This window comes from Dendrobates tinctorius, unplaced genomic scaffold (assembly GCF_039654945.1).
Source record: "Dendrobates tinctorius isolate UK_male_01 unplaced genomic scaffold, ASM3965494v1 ptg000125l, whole genome shotgun sequence".
Taxonomy (NCBI): Eukaryota; Metazoa; Chordata; class Amphibia; order Anura; family Dendrobatidae; genus Dendrobates; species Dendrobates tinctorius.
Genome location: NW_027361793.1, coordinates 13,420,426 through 13,437,059, shown reverse-complemented (window position 1 = coordinate 13,437,059; position 16,634 = coordinate 13,420,426). Strand labels below are relative to the sequence as shown.

The 16,634-nt window shown below is 48.4% G+C and overlaps 1 protein-coding gene across 3 annotated transcripts in view; it reads right to left on the bottom strand.

Annotated features, from left to right (window-relative positions):
- Positions 1-13,744, bottom strand: part of ZDBF2 (zinc finger DBF-type containing 2) — a 134,889-nt gene extending 121,145 nt beyond the window's left edge. For 2 of the 3 annotated variants that reach the window (XM_073541889.1, XM_073541891.1), the window contains exon 1: positions 13,573-13,744. The gene's annotated coding sequence lies outside the window, so the exon portion shown is untranslated. The remainder of the gene's footprint in view (positions 1-13,572) is intronic. The other variant, XM_073541890.1, reaches the window with a different exon arrangement.
- Positions 13,745-16,634: the final 2,890 nt, after the last annotated feature.

The following is a 16,634-nucleotide window of genomic DNA, read 5'->3' as shown; positions in this document are numbered from 1 at the left end:
TACCTGCACGTGAGCCACGGACCTGTACATGTGGCATGTTTGGATGCAGTTCTCATTTTGCATGTTATGTATTTAGATACTGCCCAATTTGTGTCGGGACTCAGCACCTTTATAGAGCACATTATTTATTTTAATAAGGAACTATGAGTGAGCACTGAGTATATTTTTATATAATATCATTATGGAGCGCATTTTGTACCTGGATAAGGCACATTTATTGAGCGTATTTTGTGTCTTGACATGAGACATTTATGTTTTTTCTTCATGGGCATATTATGAAAAAGTAATTCTTGTTAAAAGGTATCATGAATATTTCTTTCTGATTTATATATTTTTTTCTTTTATAAGGCATTCCACGTTTGTGTGGTTTATAAGATGAACCTCATTCTGATGTCTATGGATCATTATTCCCACAGGTATTGAACTCCTAGTATGCAAGGAGTTGTATAGTGTTTTATGATACATGAGAATTGTAAAAGGAGCCTTTTCTCTATGTGAATTATTATTCATTTTGGTATCAATTGCACTTTATTGGTTTTGCTAATATATTGAGTGTATTATATGTATAATCTATATTTGACAAAGATATTATAATTTTCTTACGAAAAATTTTTTTTATTTATGGTTGGGTTTCTCTGCAGATAAATTCTTGAAAAAGGAGTTATAGCCGAAACGTTGAAATTTTTCTGTGGATCATTTGTCATATCTTCTTTTTGGTCTATCATTATATGGAATTATGATATACAATAAACTTGTTCTTGGATCATTTGAATTCTCTCTTTTTGTGTGCCAAGGTTTTTTGTATTATATTCAATAAAGTTGAGTACAGCATGTCCTGCATTTAGACCTCACACACCCAACATGCAGCCAAAATATGGTGACCAGTCAAGGTGACAGGGTAGCTTTAATGGGAATCTGTCACCAGGTTCTTGCTACCCAATCAGAGAGCAGCATGATGTAGAGACAACAGAAGAATATCACTAGAGAACTAGTAAACCCGCTGTCAGGTAGTCCAACCCTGCCCCCACCATTGAATGGCAGCTTTCTGCCTATGCACAGTGTACACAGAAAGCTGCCAACAGTGATGTGGGCGGGGATATACAGAGCCCAGAATTCAGAGAACTGCTAGATCTGCAGCTGAGAAAACAGTTTCTAAATCAAACTTAACTAAACGAAGAAGCCCAGTAAGTGACATTCCTGAAAATCAGGGTCTCTGCCCCGATGTAACGCTGCTCTCAGATGGGGGAAGCAAATACATGGTGACAAGCTTCGTTCTAACACATCACAGTTTTATTTATTTTTAATAATTAAATAAATAGCAATATCACACTCGGCCTCATCCCCCATCCATTCTAGTCTGCTTTGCACCTGAACCCACTAGACAGGAGTTGTTAAGAGGACCTCCCTCTGCAGCCAGTAATCAACAACACTGGGTGGGATTAAAACTTGGAACACTTCAAAATAATTTATTTTTTTCTAAATGTTTATTATATAAATCACTATTTCATTAGAAAAATATTTAGGCTATGTGCACACGGTGCGGATCCTCCCGCGGATTTTTCTGACCTGCATTTTTCCTGCGGATTTCTTCCTTTTTTTTGCGGGTTTACTGCCGTTTTTGTGTGGTTTTCCACCTGCAGATTTGTAGAATGGAGCAGGTGGAAAACTGCAGCAAAACCGCACAAAAGAAGTCACATGCTGCTTTTTTTTTTCCCGCACAAAAACCGGGCGGAAAAATCCGCAGCATGTGCACAGCGTTTTTTTTTTTTTTTTTACATAGGCTATAAGGGTACTATACATCACCTGCAGTTCCACTGCGGATCCGCAGTAGAAACCGCACCATGTGCACAGACCCTTAGAATTGAGAGTCCTCAGTGATTGATACCTTTTAATGGCTAACTGAAAAGATGGTAACAAACTGCAAGCTTTCAAGACTACTCAGGTCTCTTCATCAGGCTAGACTAATACAACATCTGAAGAATCACATATTTATACACAACACAGCACACAAATAATGCAATAGAAAAGACAAGTGACGTGAAGCAGAATTGTCATTATGGCACAGGGATAAAAATAAATAATGGAACAGTTCAGTGATAAGGAGTGTGAAAGTTTTATTGTCCTGTGATTGGGGTCTGGTTCTGTGTTGAGATGCCCCCAGAAGGTCTCAAGAGCAAATTCCTTAATTGATGTAAAAAGACATAAATCCATGTGACACATTCATTCCTGCACCGACTGTGTCAAAGGTCGTCATGAGTTTATACTGCCAGTGTCACGCGGGGCTTAGGACAACTAAGGCAGAAATACCCGGGGCCCCTGTGGTGTCCCTTTCACTAGGGGAAACCCTGTCTGACCCTCAACCCAGGGTTTTTGCTGAAGGTGCAAATGCCTGAGCCTCCACCCTTTCCTTATCTCCTGCTCAGCCCTGCACTTATCCCTCCACCCTCCACCCAGTGAGGAGACACACCACCAAAGCTCCCACACAAATAAGACAGACAGGGAGAACTTAAACTGCACTGCGCCACACACACACAGGAATATACAGTAATGTGAACAGGGCACAACTAAACACAAATATGGGAAGGAGAAAGGATAACGACGGATCATACGACACCAGATACGAATCTCTCTCTCTGCAACACCTCCACTCCAGACCGGAACCACTTGGTATGAAAACACAAGCTATAATCGGCGACGCCCATATGCCAGTATGACTATTTAAAGACCGTGGGCGTGACTAACCTTCCAACCTGGTCTCCAGCAGGATTAACCCCCGAGAGCCTGAAGATCAAGCCGGCGCCACTGAGGCTATAGTGGCTGGAGGTGGAACTACCTCTGCCTGCCGGACGCTGTGGTGTGAACAGCGTCCGACATGACAGTACCCCGTCTTCTACGAGGGACCCCAGGGCCCTCAAGACTCATAGGACCCGGCTTGTCCGGATGACGACGGTGAAAAGAACTGACCAGCCGATCCGCATGTATGTCTGAGGCTGGAACCCAAGACCTCTCCTCCGGACCATAACCCCGCCAGTGCACCAAATACTGAAGAGTACGGCGTACTACTCGAGAGTCCACTACCTTGGCGACCTCGAACTCTAAATCGCCATCCACCATGACTGGAGGTGGCATCGGCGTCGTGTCCACCAAGCCTACCACCTTTTTCAATAAAGCCCTGTGAAAAACGTTATGTATTTTGTACACCGCAGGAAGTTCCAACCGATAAGCCACTGGGTTAATGATGGCAGAAATCCTAAAAGGCCCAATAAACCTTGGACCCAGTTTTAAAGATGGAATTTTGAGTTTTATGTTCTTCGTAGCTAACCACACCCATTCACCCACACACAGGTCCGGACCTGGCACGCGTCTACTGTCAGCCACCCGTTTGTACCTGGCACTCATGCTCAACAAACGCTGTTTCACCCGCCTCCAGACTGATGACAATTGGGCTCCTAGCTGATCCTCCTCCGGGACACCCCCGGAGTCACCCTGATGTAAGGTACAAAACTGAGGATGTTGACCGTACACACAAAAGAAAGGAGACTCTCCTGATGACTCTTGGCGGTGATTATTTAACGCGAATTCGGCCAGAGGAAGGAAAGTAGACCACTCCTCCTGGTTGTCGGACACAAAACATCGTAAATACTGTTCTAGATTTTGGTTCATGCGCTCAGTTTGTCCATTAGACTGTGGATGAAACGCCGATGAATGTGACAACTTGATCCCCAACCTTGAGCAAAAAGCTTTCCAAAACCTCGCCACAAATTGCGTACCCCTATCAGATACTATGTCAGATGGTACTCCGTGGAGTCTGACCACCTCCTTCACAAATACCTGAGCCAACGTCTTAGCATTGGGCAAAGAAGACAACGCCACAAAATGCGCCATCTTTGAAAAACGGTCAACCACCACCAGGATGACCGTGTTCCCTGCCGAGGCTGGCAAGTCAGTGATAAAATCCATGGAGATTTCTGTCCATGGCCTATTGGGTACCCCCAGAGGCTGTAGCGTGCCAGCAGGACGGGTTCGGGGTGACTTAGCCCTAGCGCACGTGATGCAAGCTGCCACGTACGAGACCACGTCCTGCCGGATTTTGGGCCACCAGAAACGACGCGATACCAGCTCTAAGGTGCCCTTCACCCCTGGATGACCAGCCAGTACCGAATCGTGGTGTTCCTTCAACACCTTAAGCCGAAGATGCAGGGGTACAAATGATTTGTTGGCGGGAAGTCCTGGTGGTACCTCCTCTTGGGCCTCGGCAATCTCCGCCTCTACCTCCGTCGTGAGAGCCGAGACCACTACCCCTTTCTGGAGGATGGGTACCGGCTCTTCCCGAGGTTCTCCCCCCGGAAAACACCTAGACAAAGCATCCGCCTTGGTGTTTTTAGCCCCGGGACGGTACGTCACAAGAAAATTGAAACGAGTAAAAAACAATGCCCAGCGAGCCTGCCTAGGAGACAGACGCTTGGGCGACTCCAGGTAGAGCAGATTCTTATGGTCGGTGATGACTGTGACCTGGTGAGCCGCCCCCTCCAAGAAGTGTCGCCATTCCTCAAAAGCCAGTTTGATGGCCAACAACTCCCTGTTGCCGATATCATAATTCCGTTCGGGCGGCGACAGCTTCTTGGAGAAGTAGGCGCATGGATGCATCTCGCTCAAGGACGAGCCTTGAGACAGTACTGCCCCCACTCCTACCTCCGACGCATCAACCTCTACCACAAAAGGTTTAGACACGTCTGGTTGCACCAGAATGGGGGCTGAAGCAAAACTATTCTTCAGACGCTCAAATGCACGTATAGCCACCTCAGGCCAGTTCGCCAGATCGGCACCCTTTTTTGTCATGTCCGTGAGCGGTTTGGCGACAGTCGAAAAGTGTTTTATAAATTTCCTATAATAATTCGCAAACCCAAGGAACCGCTGGAGTGCTTTCAGACTCTCCGGCCTCTCCCATTGCAGCACCGCTTGCACCTTAGCGGTGTCCATTTTAAAACCGGCTGCGGACACAATATATCCCAAAAAGGGCAACTCCTGGACAAAAAATAAACATTTTTCCAGCTTAGCATAGAGCTGGTTCTCCCGGAGCAACTGTAACACCTGCCTAACATGCTCCAAATGAGTGTCCCGATCGCTAGAATAAATGAGGATATCATCCAGGTATACAATCACAAATCTCCCCAGGACATGAGCAAATACATCATTAATAAAATGTTGGAAAACGGCAGACGCGGTGGTCAACCCAAACGGCATAACCAGACTCTCAAAATGACCCTCAGGAGTGTTAAACGCCGTCTTCCACTCATCCCCCTGACGGACCCTTATGAGGTTATACGCCCCCCTGAGGTCCAGCTTAGAAAACCATTTCGCCCCCGCTACCTGGTTGAACAAATCCGGGATCAACGGCATTGGGTAGGGATCACGGATAGTAATCTGGTTTAACTCTCGGAAATCCAGACACGGGCGTAACCCCCCCATCTTTCTTCTTAATGAAGAAAAACCCCGCGGCTACAGGCGAGGACGAAGGCCGGATGTGTCCTTTGCTCAGACTCTCCGCGATGTAGTCTTTCAGAGCTTGCCTCTCAGGACCAGAAATATTAAACATCCTGGCCTTAGGTAATTTGACCCCGGGTTTTAACCTAATCGCACAGTCATAGGCTCTATGTGGAGGCAGTTCTGAGCAACCCTTCTCAGAGAAAACATCCGCGAAATCCTGCAAAGCCTCCGGCAGGCTGGGCGTCACGGCGGACACACATGTGGCCAAGCAATTGTCTTGGCAGAAACCACTCCATTGCACTATGTCCTGAGTTTTCCAATCAATTACCGGGTTGTGCCTGGACAGCCATGGAAAACCCAGGACCATTTGAGCTGGGAGATTACGGAGGACCCTACATGTAACCGACTCAGAATGTAGGACCCCAATGTGGAGTTTCACCTCTGCCACAAACTCAGTAATCTCCCCTTGAGGGAGGGGAACAGCATTAATGGTCACCACCTGTATGGGGTGAGGAAGTTTTTCGATCTTAAACCCGGCGGTGTGTGCAAACTCCTCATCTATGAGATTGGTAGCGGAACCGCTATCCACAAACACTGATATAGGTAGCTCTCTGCCGGCGATAATAACCTTGGCAGGGAGCATACATTGAGATACCATCATGGAGGATATGCATACGCTCAGTTGGGTCTCCTCCATACCCTCTGAGCTTAACAGTTTTCCGCCGATGTGACCCTCTTAGGTAGTACCGGTCAAACGTTAACATAATGACCTCTTTTACCACAGTAGAAACATGCTCCGGGCTTCCGGAATCCCGGAGCGCGAGGCTGAACCTGTGCCACGCCAGCAATCTGCATAGGTTCAGGGGACTCATCTACTTCAACCACATCTGCACCTCTGCTTTCCCCCAGAGGTAGCGTCTCCTGGGCCCCCTGACGAAAACGGTGATCAATACGTATCACCAAACTCATGGCAGACTCCAATGATGCCGGAGTCTCATACATCAGGAGGGCTTGTTTCACCCTCCCTGATACCCCATGAATAAACTGGCTCCGCAGTGCTGGGTCATTCCACTGTGTGTCTACAGCCCAGCGGCGAAATTCCGAACAATAGTCCTCTGCCAAGCGCTCCCCCTGGCGGAGGGCGCGGATTTTAGATTCCGCTAGAGCCAGTCGGTCAGGGTCATCGTAAATGAGCCCGAGGGCAGAAAAAACCATTATCGACCGAATGAAATGTAGCAGAGTCAGCTGGTAAGGAAAATGCCCATGCTTGGGGGTCACCACTCAGTAATGACAACACCAGCCCTACTCGCTGGGCCTCATTACCTGAGGAGATTGGCCGCATGCGGAAGTATAATTTGCAGGCCTCCCAAAATACGACAAATTTGCTGCGATCGCCTGAAAATCGTTCTGGCAGCGGAAACTTCGGCTCTGCACCGATACCTGCAGATGCCGTTTGCACCTTTGCTACTACCAGGCCCTGCTGCTGAACTGCCCCTTTCAACTCGGAGACCTGTAAGGACAGCGCCGCCAACTGGCGGGTTATGGAATCCATGGGATCCATGGACTCCTGAAAAAATGTGGGCCGATTATAATGTCACCTGGGGCTTAGGACAACTAAGGCAGAAATACCCGGGGCCCCTGTGGTGTCCCTTTCACTAGGGGAAACCCTGTCTGACCCTCAACCCAGGGTTTTTGCTGAAGGTGCAAATGCCTGAGCCTCCACCCTTTCCTTATCTCCTGCTCAGCCCTGCACTTAACCCTCCACCCTCCACCCAGTGAGGAGACACACCACCAAAGCTCCCACACAAATAATGACAGACAGGGAGAACTTAAACTGCACTGCGCCGCACACACACAGGAATATACAGTAATGTGAACAGGGCACAACTAAACACAAATATGGGAAGGAGAAAGGATAACGACAGATCATACAACACCAGATACGAATCTCTCTCTCTGCAACACCTCCACTCCAGACCGGAACCACTTGGTATGAAAACACAAGCTATAATCGGCGACGCCCATATGCCAGTATGACTATTTAAAGACCGTGGGCGTGACTAACCTTCCAACCTGGTCTCCAGCAGGATTAACCCCCGAGAGCCTGAAGATCAAGCCTGCGCCACTGAGGCTATAGTGGCTGGAGGTGGAACTACCTCTGCCTGCCGGACGCTGTGGTGTGAACAGCGTCTGACATGACAGCCAGACCCTTCTGTCTCTCTGAGATTTGAAGTTACCTTTTAATACAAGTAATTTAATGTTAAGTAGTCTGGAAATCTTGCAATTTGTTACCATCTTTTCAGTTAGCCATTAAAAGGTATCAACCACTGAGGACTCTCAATTCTAAATATTTTTCTATCTACTGGCTAACATGGTACAAAGATATATATCTTTCCTGTATTTCAGTAGAGAAATTTCAAAAATCAACTCCAAAACAGGCACAACTCACTCTAACCACTCCACCGTAGCCTGCTCTGTAGTGCACAGACTAGGACAGTGAGTGCAGGAGGAGGAGAACCTGCATCTGACAACTCCCCCCAGCCTGCTCTGTAGTACACAGACTAGGACAGTGAGTGCAGGAGGAGGAGGACCTGCATCTGACAACTCCCCCCAGCCTGCTCTGTAGTGCACAGACTAGGACAGTGAGTGCAGGAGGAGGACCTGCTTCTGACAAATCCACCCTAGCCTGCTTTTTATTGCACAGACTAGGACAGTGAGTGCAGGAGGAGGAGGACCTGCATCTGACAACTCCCCCCAGCCTGCTGTGTAGTGCACAGACTAGGACAGTGAGTGCAGGAGGAGGAGGACCTGCATTTGACAACTCCCCCCAGCTTGCTCTGTAGTGCACAGACCAGGACAGTGAGTGCAGGAGGACCTGCTTCTGACAACACCCCCTAGCCTGCTCTGTAGTGCACAGACTAGGACAGTGAGTGCAGGAGGAGGAGGACCTGTTTCTGACAACTCCGCCCCCCCCCCAGCCTGCTCTGTAGTGCACAGACCAGGACAGTGAGTGCAGGAGGAGGAGGACCTGCTTCTGACAACTCTCCCCCTAGCCTGCTCTGTTGTCCACAGACTAGGACAGTGAGTGCAGGAGAAGGATGACCTGCTTCTGACAACTCCCCCTAGCCTGCTGTGTACAGTCATGGCCAAAAGTTTACAGAATGACACAAATATTATATTTTCACATGACCTGCTGCCCTCTGGTTTTTATGTGTGTTTGTCAGATGTTTTTTATCACATACAGAAATATAATTGCAATCATATTATGAGTAACAAAAGGTTATATTGACAGTTAGAATGAGTTAATGCAGCAAGTCAATATTTGCAGTGTTGACCCTTCTTCTTCAGGACCTCAGCAATTCTCCCTGGCATGCTCTCAATCAACTTCTGGATCAAATCCTGACTGATAGCAGTCCATTCTTGCAAAATCAATGCTTTTATTTTGTCTGAATTTGAAGGTTTTTGTTTGTCCACCCGTCTCTTGATGATTGACCACAAGTTCTCAATGGGATTAAGATCTGGGGAGTTTCCAGGCCATGGTCCCAAAATCTCTATGTTTTGTTCCCTGAGCCATTTAGTTATCACCTTTGCTTTATGGCAAGGTGCTCCATCATGTTGAAAAAGGCATTGTTGATCGCCAAACTGCTCTTGGACGGTTGGGAGAAGTTGCTCTTGGAGGACATTCTGGTACCATTCTTTATTCATGGCTGTGTTTTTAGGCAAGACTGAGAGAGAGCCCATTCCCTTGGCTGAGAAGCAACCCCACACATGAATGGTTTCAGGATGCTTGACAGTTGGCATGAGACAAGACTGGTGGTAGCGCTCACCTGGTCTTCTCCGAATAAGCCGTTTTCCAGATGTCCCAAACAATCGAAAAGGGGATTCATCAGAGAAAATGACTTTACCCCAGTCCTCAGCAGTCCACTCCCTGCACCTCTTGCAGAATATCAGTCTGTCCATGATGTTTTTTCTGAAGAGAAGTGGCTTCTTTGCTGCCCTCTTTGAGACCAGGCCTTGCTCCAAGAGTCTCCGCCTCACAGTGCGTGCAGATGCACTCACACCTGCCTGCTGCCATTCCTGAGCAAGCTCTGCACTGCTGGTAGCCCGATCCCGCAGCTGAAACACTTTTAAGAGACGGTCCTGGCGCTTGCTGGTCTTTCTTGGGCGCCCTGGAGCCTTTTTTGCAACAAGGGAAGCCTTGAAGTTCTTGATGATGCGATAGATTGTTGACTGAGGTGCAATCTTTCTAGCTGAGATACTCTTCCCTGTTAGGCCATTTTTGTGCAGTGCAATGATGACTGCACGTGTTTCTTTAGAGATAACCATGGTTAACAGAAGAGAAACAATGATACCAAGCACCAGCCTCCTTTTAGAGTGTCCAGTGGTGTCATTCTTACTTAATCATGACAGATTGATCTCCAGCCCTGTCCTCATCAACACCCACACCTGTTAATGGAGCAATCACTGAAACGATGTTAGCTGGTCCTTTTAAGGCAGGGCTGCAATGATGTTGAAATGTGTTTTGGGGGATAAAGTTCATTTTCTAGGCAAATATTGACTTTGCAAGTAATTGCTGTTAAGCTGATCACTCTTTATAACATTCTTGAGTATATGCAAATTGCCATTAGAAAAAATGAAGCAGTAGACTTTGTAAAAATTAATATTCGTGTCATTCTCTAAACTTTTGGCCATGACTGTAGTGCACAGACTAGGGCAGTGAGTGCAGAAGGATGACCTGCTTCTGACAACTCCCCCCTAGCCTGCTCAGTAGTGCACAGACCAGGACAGTGAGTGCAGGAGGAGGAGGACCTGCTTCTGACAACTCCCCGCAGCCTGCTCTGCAGTGCACAGACCAGGACAGTGAGTGCAGGAGGAGGACCGGTCAGACAACTCCCCTCAGCCTGCTCTGTAGTGCACAGAATAGGGCAGTGAGTGCAGGAGGAGGACCTGTCTGACAACCAGGGCTGTGGAGTCAGTAAGCCAAACCTGCGACTCCGACTCCGACTCCTCAATTTCCCTTACACCGACTCCGACTCCGACTCCACGACTCCGACTCCCACACATATTGCTTATATTTGAGTGAAAAATTTATTGTAGTACAATGTGAACCTCAGACATTTAATCATTTTTATGATCCAATAATCAAGATATTTAGATAGAACACAATATATATTGGTGTACTACCCGGTTTTCATTCTTTTTGGTACAGATACGATATGGATAGACAGATATGGATAAATGGATAGATAGAACAGATTTCTAATCTGCTTCTGCTATTGAAAACATTATCTATGAGCTCAAAAACCTTTCAGGTGATGCGGTTTTTTAAAAAGATGATCAGCTTTTGCAGCTGAAAAACGTATCCTCAAAAAACACAGGAAAAACGCTACATAGCCTTAGATCAGGAATAGAACAGCCATTTATAGGACATTTCATAACTTTCCCAAACTCCTATGAAAAAATATTCAGCACATCCTGCATTGAATTACTGTACCCAATTTATTATATATTTTAGGAGTCGGAGTCGCTCCATTTTATACCGACTCCAACTCCGACTCCGACTCCACCAAAATGAGCACCGACTCCGACTCCACGACTCCGACTCCACAGCCCTGCTGACAACTCCCCTCTAGCCTGCTCTGTAGGGCACAGACCAGGACAGTGAGTGCAGGAGGACCTGTCTGACAACTCCCCCTAGCCTGCTCTGTAGAGGACAGACCAGGATTGTGAGTGAAGGAGGACCTGCTTCCGACAACTCTCCCCAGCCTGCTCTGTAGTGAATGCACAGACTAGGACAGTGAGTGCAGGAGGACCTGCATCTGACAACTCCCTCCAGCCTGCTCTGTAGTGCACAGACTAGGACAGTGAGTGCAGGAGGAGGAGAACCTGCATCTGACAACTCCCCCCAGCCTGCTCTGTAGTGCACACAGACCAGGACAGTGAGTGCAGGAGGAGGAGGACCTGCTTCTGACAACTCCCCCCAGCCTGCTCTGTAGTGCACACAGACCAGGACAGTGAGTGCAGGAGGAGGAGGACCTGCTTCTGACAACTCCCCCCAGCCTGCTCTGTAGTGCACACAGACCAGGACAGTGAGTGCAGGAGGAGGAGGACCTGCTTCTGACAACTCCCCCCAGCCTGCTCTGTAGTGCACACAGACCAGGACAGTGAGTGCAGGAGGAGGAGGACCTGCTTCTGACAACTCCCCCCAGCCTGCTCTGTAGTGCACAGACTAGGACAGTGAGTGCAGGACCTGCTTCTGACAACTCCCCCCAGCCTGCTCTGTAGTGCACACAGACCAGGACAGTGAGTGCAGGAGGAGGAGGACCTGCTTCTGACAACTCCCCTCAGCCTGCTCTGTAGTGCACAGAATAGGGCAGTGAGTGCAGGAGGAGGACCTGTCTGACAACCAGGGCTGTGGAGTCAGTAAGCCAAACCTGCGACTCCGACTCCTCAATTTCCCTTACACCGACTCCACGACTCCGACTCCCACACATATTGCTTATATTTGAGTGAAAAATTTATTGTAGTACAATGTGAACCTCAGACATTTAATCATTTTTATGATCCAATAATCAAGATATTTAGATAGAACACAATATATATTGGTGTACTACCCGGTTTTCATTCTTTTTGGTACAGATACGATATGGATAGACAGATATGGATAAATGGATAGATAGAACAGATTTCTAATCTGCTTTTGCTATTGAAAAACTTATCTATGAGCTCAAAAACCTTTCAGGTGATGCGGTTTTTTAAAAAGATGATCAGCTTTTGCAGCTGAAAAACGTATCCTCAAAAAACACAGGAAAAATGCTGTGTGTGAATGTAGCCTTAGATCAGGAATAGAACAGCCATTTATAGGACATTTCATAACTTTCCCAAACTCCTATGAAAAAATATTCAGCACATCCTGCATTGAATTACTGTACCCATTTTATTATATATTTTAGGAGTCGGAGTCGCTCCATTTTATACCGACTCCAACTCCGACTCCACCAAAATGAGCACCGACTCCACGACTCCGACTCCGACTCCACAGCCCTGCTGACAACTCCCCTCTAGCCTGCTCTGTAGGGCACAGACCAGGACAGTGAGTGCAGGAGGAGGACCTGTCTGACAACTCCCCCTAGCCTGCTCTGTAGAGGACAGACCAGGATTGTGAGTGAAGGAGGACCTGCTTCCGACAACTCTCCCCAGCCTGCTCTGTAGTGAATGCACAGACTAGGACAGTGAGTGCAGGAGGACCTGCATCTGACAACTCCCTCCAGCCTGCTCTGTAGTGCACAGACTAGGACAGTGAGTGCAGGAGGAGGAGAACCTGCATCTGACAACTCCCCCCAGCCTGCTCTGTAGTGCACACAGACCAGGACAGTGAGTGCAGGAGGAGGAGGACCTGCTTCTGACAACTCCCCCCAGCCTGCTCTGTAGTGCACACAGACCAGGACAGTGAGTGCAAGAGGAGGAGGACCTGCTTCTGACAACTCCCCCTAGCCTGCTCTGTAGAGGACAGACCAGGATTGTGAGTGAAGGAGGACCTGCTTCCGACAACTCTCCCCAGCCTGCTCTGTAGTGAATGCACAGACTAGGACAGTGAGTGCAGGAGGACCTGCATCTGACAACTCCCTCCAGCCTGCTCTGTAGTGCACAGACTAGGACAGTGAGTGCAGGAGGAGGAGAACCTGCATCTGACAACTCCCCCCAGCCTGCTCTGTAGTGCACACAGACCAGGACAGTGAGTGCAGGAGGAGGAGGACCTGCTTCTGACAACTCCCCCCAGCCTGCTCTGTAGTGCACACAGACCAGGACAGTGAGTGCAGGAGGAGGAGGACCTGCTTCTGACAACTCCCCCCAGCCTGCTCTGTAGTGCACACAGACCAGGACAGTGAGTGCAGGAGGAGGAGGACCTGCTTCTGACAACTCCCCCCAGCCTGCTCTGTAGTGCACAGACTAGGACAGTGAGTGCAGGACCTGCTTCTGACAACTCCCCCCAGCCTGCTCTGTAGTGCACACAGACCAGGACAGTGAGTGCAGGAGGACGACCTGTGTCTGACATCTCCATTTCAGTCTCCGCCCAGTTCTCACCCTCAGTAGTGAAACTTGTGCCGTTCCCGCCGTACCGAGCGTCCAGGCCTCTCTTCTATTACTTTCCCAGCTTTCCATTTCTTTCCGGGGTCGCACATTTCTACTTCCTGCAGGGGAGAGAACCATCGAGTAGCGACCATGGATAGAAGATCGTCTCAGGGAGCTCCTGTGTGCTGCGTTCAGCCGCTGCGGGCGCGCATGCGTGCTGCAGTGTGTTGTGTCACGTGGTGTGCAGCAAGTTGTGACACAACACACACTTTAATACTTTTTAATACTTTACTCCCAGCGTCTATGAGGATATGCTGGGAGTAGTAGTTCAGCACAGCTAGTGTGACACGTTGGCGACCACCGCTGTCCAGCAGGGTCGTACTGTGTGTGCCGCGGTGGCGGTAGCCTCATACACATTGGTTTCTACTGCAGGTTTGCAGTTTTCTTACTTTTAGATTGCTTTGTGTCATTGTGGCTTACAATAATGCGCTTTTTGATGTTTATCAAGATGAAAGTCTCCTTGTGATCGCACCTTGGTGCTGTTTTTTTTTTTCAACCATTTGTGTGTTTTTTGGAGTTTGAAGCCGAGTTTTCTTCCAGCTGGCGGAATGCTGGGCTGCGGGAACCCTCCCCTGACGTGCACACGCTGCTGTTCTTTGACGTTAGTCAATTGCATTCGCAAAAAACCATGCCCAATGTGCAATAAACCACAACAAAATGCCATAACCTTTTTGGTTTTAAATACTATCTAAGGCTTGTTTCACACTTCCGTTTGTGACCATCAGTCAAGATCCGCCGATTTGAAAAAAAAACCGGATCCGCCATTTTTCTTGGCGGATCCGCATTATCGGCGGATCTTGACGGATGGTCGTCCGATCTTCTTTTGTACGGATCCGCCAAGAGTTTGGCGTCCGCTCAGCGGCCCGGACGGAGCATTTTTTTACTGTCCGGATCCGCTATTTCCTGGTTTAACCCGCATTTCTGTCTGGCTGCTGGATAAAAAAAAATTCTCTCTCTTTCTCTCTCCCCTTTTCCCCCAGGCGTGGTTCCTTTAAAATTTTTACCTTCGGCGGATCCGTACATCCGCCGATCCGCTAACCACCGTTTCTGTCAGTCCGCTTGCAGATCCGTTTTCTGCTATTTTGGCGGATTTTAACTGACACAAAAAACTGAAGTGTGAAACAGGCCTAAGGCTTGTGGAGAGTGACCATTGTTAGGCTGGGGTCACACTGCATTAAGGCAGCATAACGCGGTGTAACGCAGGCCGTTAACGCTGCTATTAACCCCCATTATCGGGCACATCACCAACGCATGCCATAGTCGGACGGCCCCTCGGACGCGGGCTGCAGCATCCAAGGGTCCGTTACCGCTAGCGCAGATGAAGCATCTGCGCTAGCGGTATAGCATAACGCGACCGCGTTATGCCATAGCGTTAACACAGCCCGTCAATGCTATGCGTTGATTGGGCTGCTTTAACGCAGTATGAACCTAGCCTAAGGAGACTTGCAGGCCATGCATGCTCCTCTGGGAAATGTAAATATGCAGCTTCCCTCTTCAGAGAGGAAGAGGACTTGAACTCTATCGCGCCACCAGTGGAAGCAGCGATCCTTTATGGCACTATTGACCCTTTAATGAGTCTTACAATATGTCTTAGGATAAAAGCCAAATCAGAATCTCAATTTGCAGACACGGTGTTTCAGGGTATTGTACGTCATCAGGGCAAAGTATGAGAACTGATTTGGCTAGGTGAGAGGCTCTGGACTGAGGTCTAAAGGATAAACCTCTCTCCTTGTGGAGTGTGACTGCCAACAGGAGGCGCTATAGAGTTCAAGTCCTCTTCTCTGAAGAGGCAATTTGCATATTGTTTTAAAAAGAGCATTTATTGGCGTGGATTTTTCAGCAAGAAAACATACAAAAGTGTATTGAAAACTATAACTAAAGCATAATGCAGTGTAGACTTTAGCAGAACATCGTGCCACATACAACTCTTCTTTCCTGAGGCTGTAAGACGAGAAGAGCAATATTTAGGCCCTGATTCCTTAGAGCAAATTTGCCAGAATTCTGCCTTTAAATTTGTTTTGATTAGATGCAAATTCAGCGCATTTTGGCGTTTTTACAATGGTTTCTCCCATCTACACCAAAATGAGCAGGTCGGGGTAGCGGTGGAGACAGGACAGGGCACCACAGAGGCAGGTTGGGGGATAACCTTTCCCGAAATAAACTTTACTCCATTCCCTTTTCAGGGTTAAGAATATTTGGGCCAGTGTTAGATAAAATCTTAGAGAAGGCCTCAGAAAAAAGGAAGGGTTTAAGGGTGTGTGCTTAAAAAAACGCTTAAGGCCTCTTTCACACATCAGGTTTTCGCCGTCAGGCGCGATCCGGCGCTTTTGACAGAAACCGGATCCGGCGAAATGCAATGCCGGATCCGGTTTCCCCCCCATTGACTTGCATTTGCACCGGATCGCGCCGGATGGCCATGCGTTTCATCCGGTTATCGCCGGATCCGGCAATCTGTCGCAATGTGTCGCGATCCGGCGTCTGGAAAAAACGTCTACTGTAACGTTTTTTGTCTCCGGCGAAAAAGCCGGACACGCCGGATCCGGCGCGTCCGGCTTTTTCACACAATGAAAGCCTATGAGCGCCGCAATGCGCCGGATCCGGCGAAAGCCTGATCCGGCGGCCGGATCCGGTTTTTTGGTCTGAGCATGCTCAGTAGCTCTGCCCACAAGACATATATAAAAGCAAGACAGTGGGACCCACAGCCACACCCAACATGCCACCCAAGACAGCAACCAGGCGCAGGAGAAGGCAGGAGACCACTGCAGCACCATCCGCACCACCACCACCCCAAATGGAGCAGCAAATAGAACATGCTGAGGAGGGGAGGCCAGCAGCAGAGGAGAGACGGTAATTATCAAATAACCCATTCCTCCAAACTAGGGCTATTGAATATCAAGATATTCATTGGCCCTTTGTTTCTCTTTATTCAACAGCCGCCCAATAGATGCAGCAGCAGCAATGGCAGCAGCTTCAACACCACCCACAGGCATGGAGTATGGCCACCAGGAAGACAG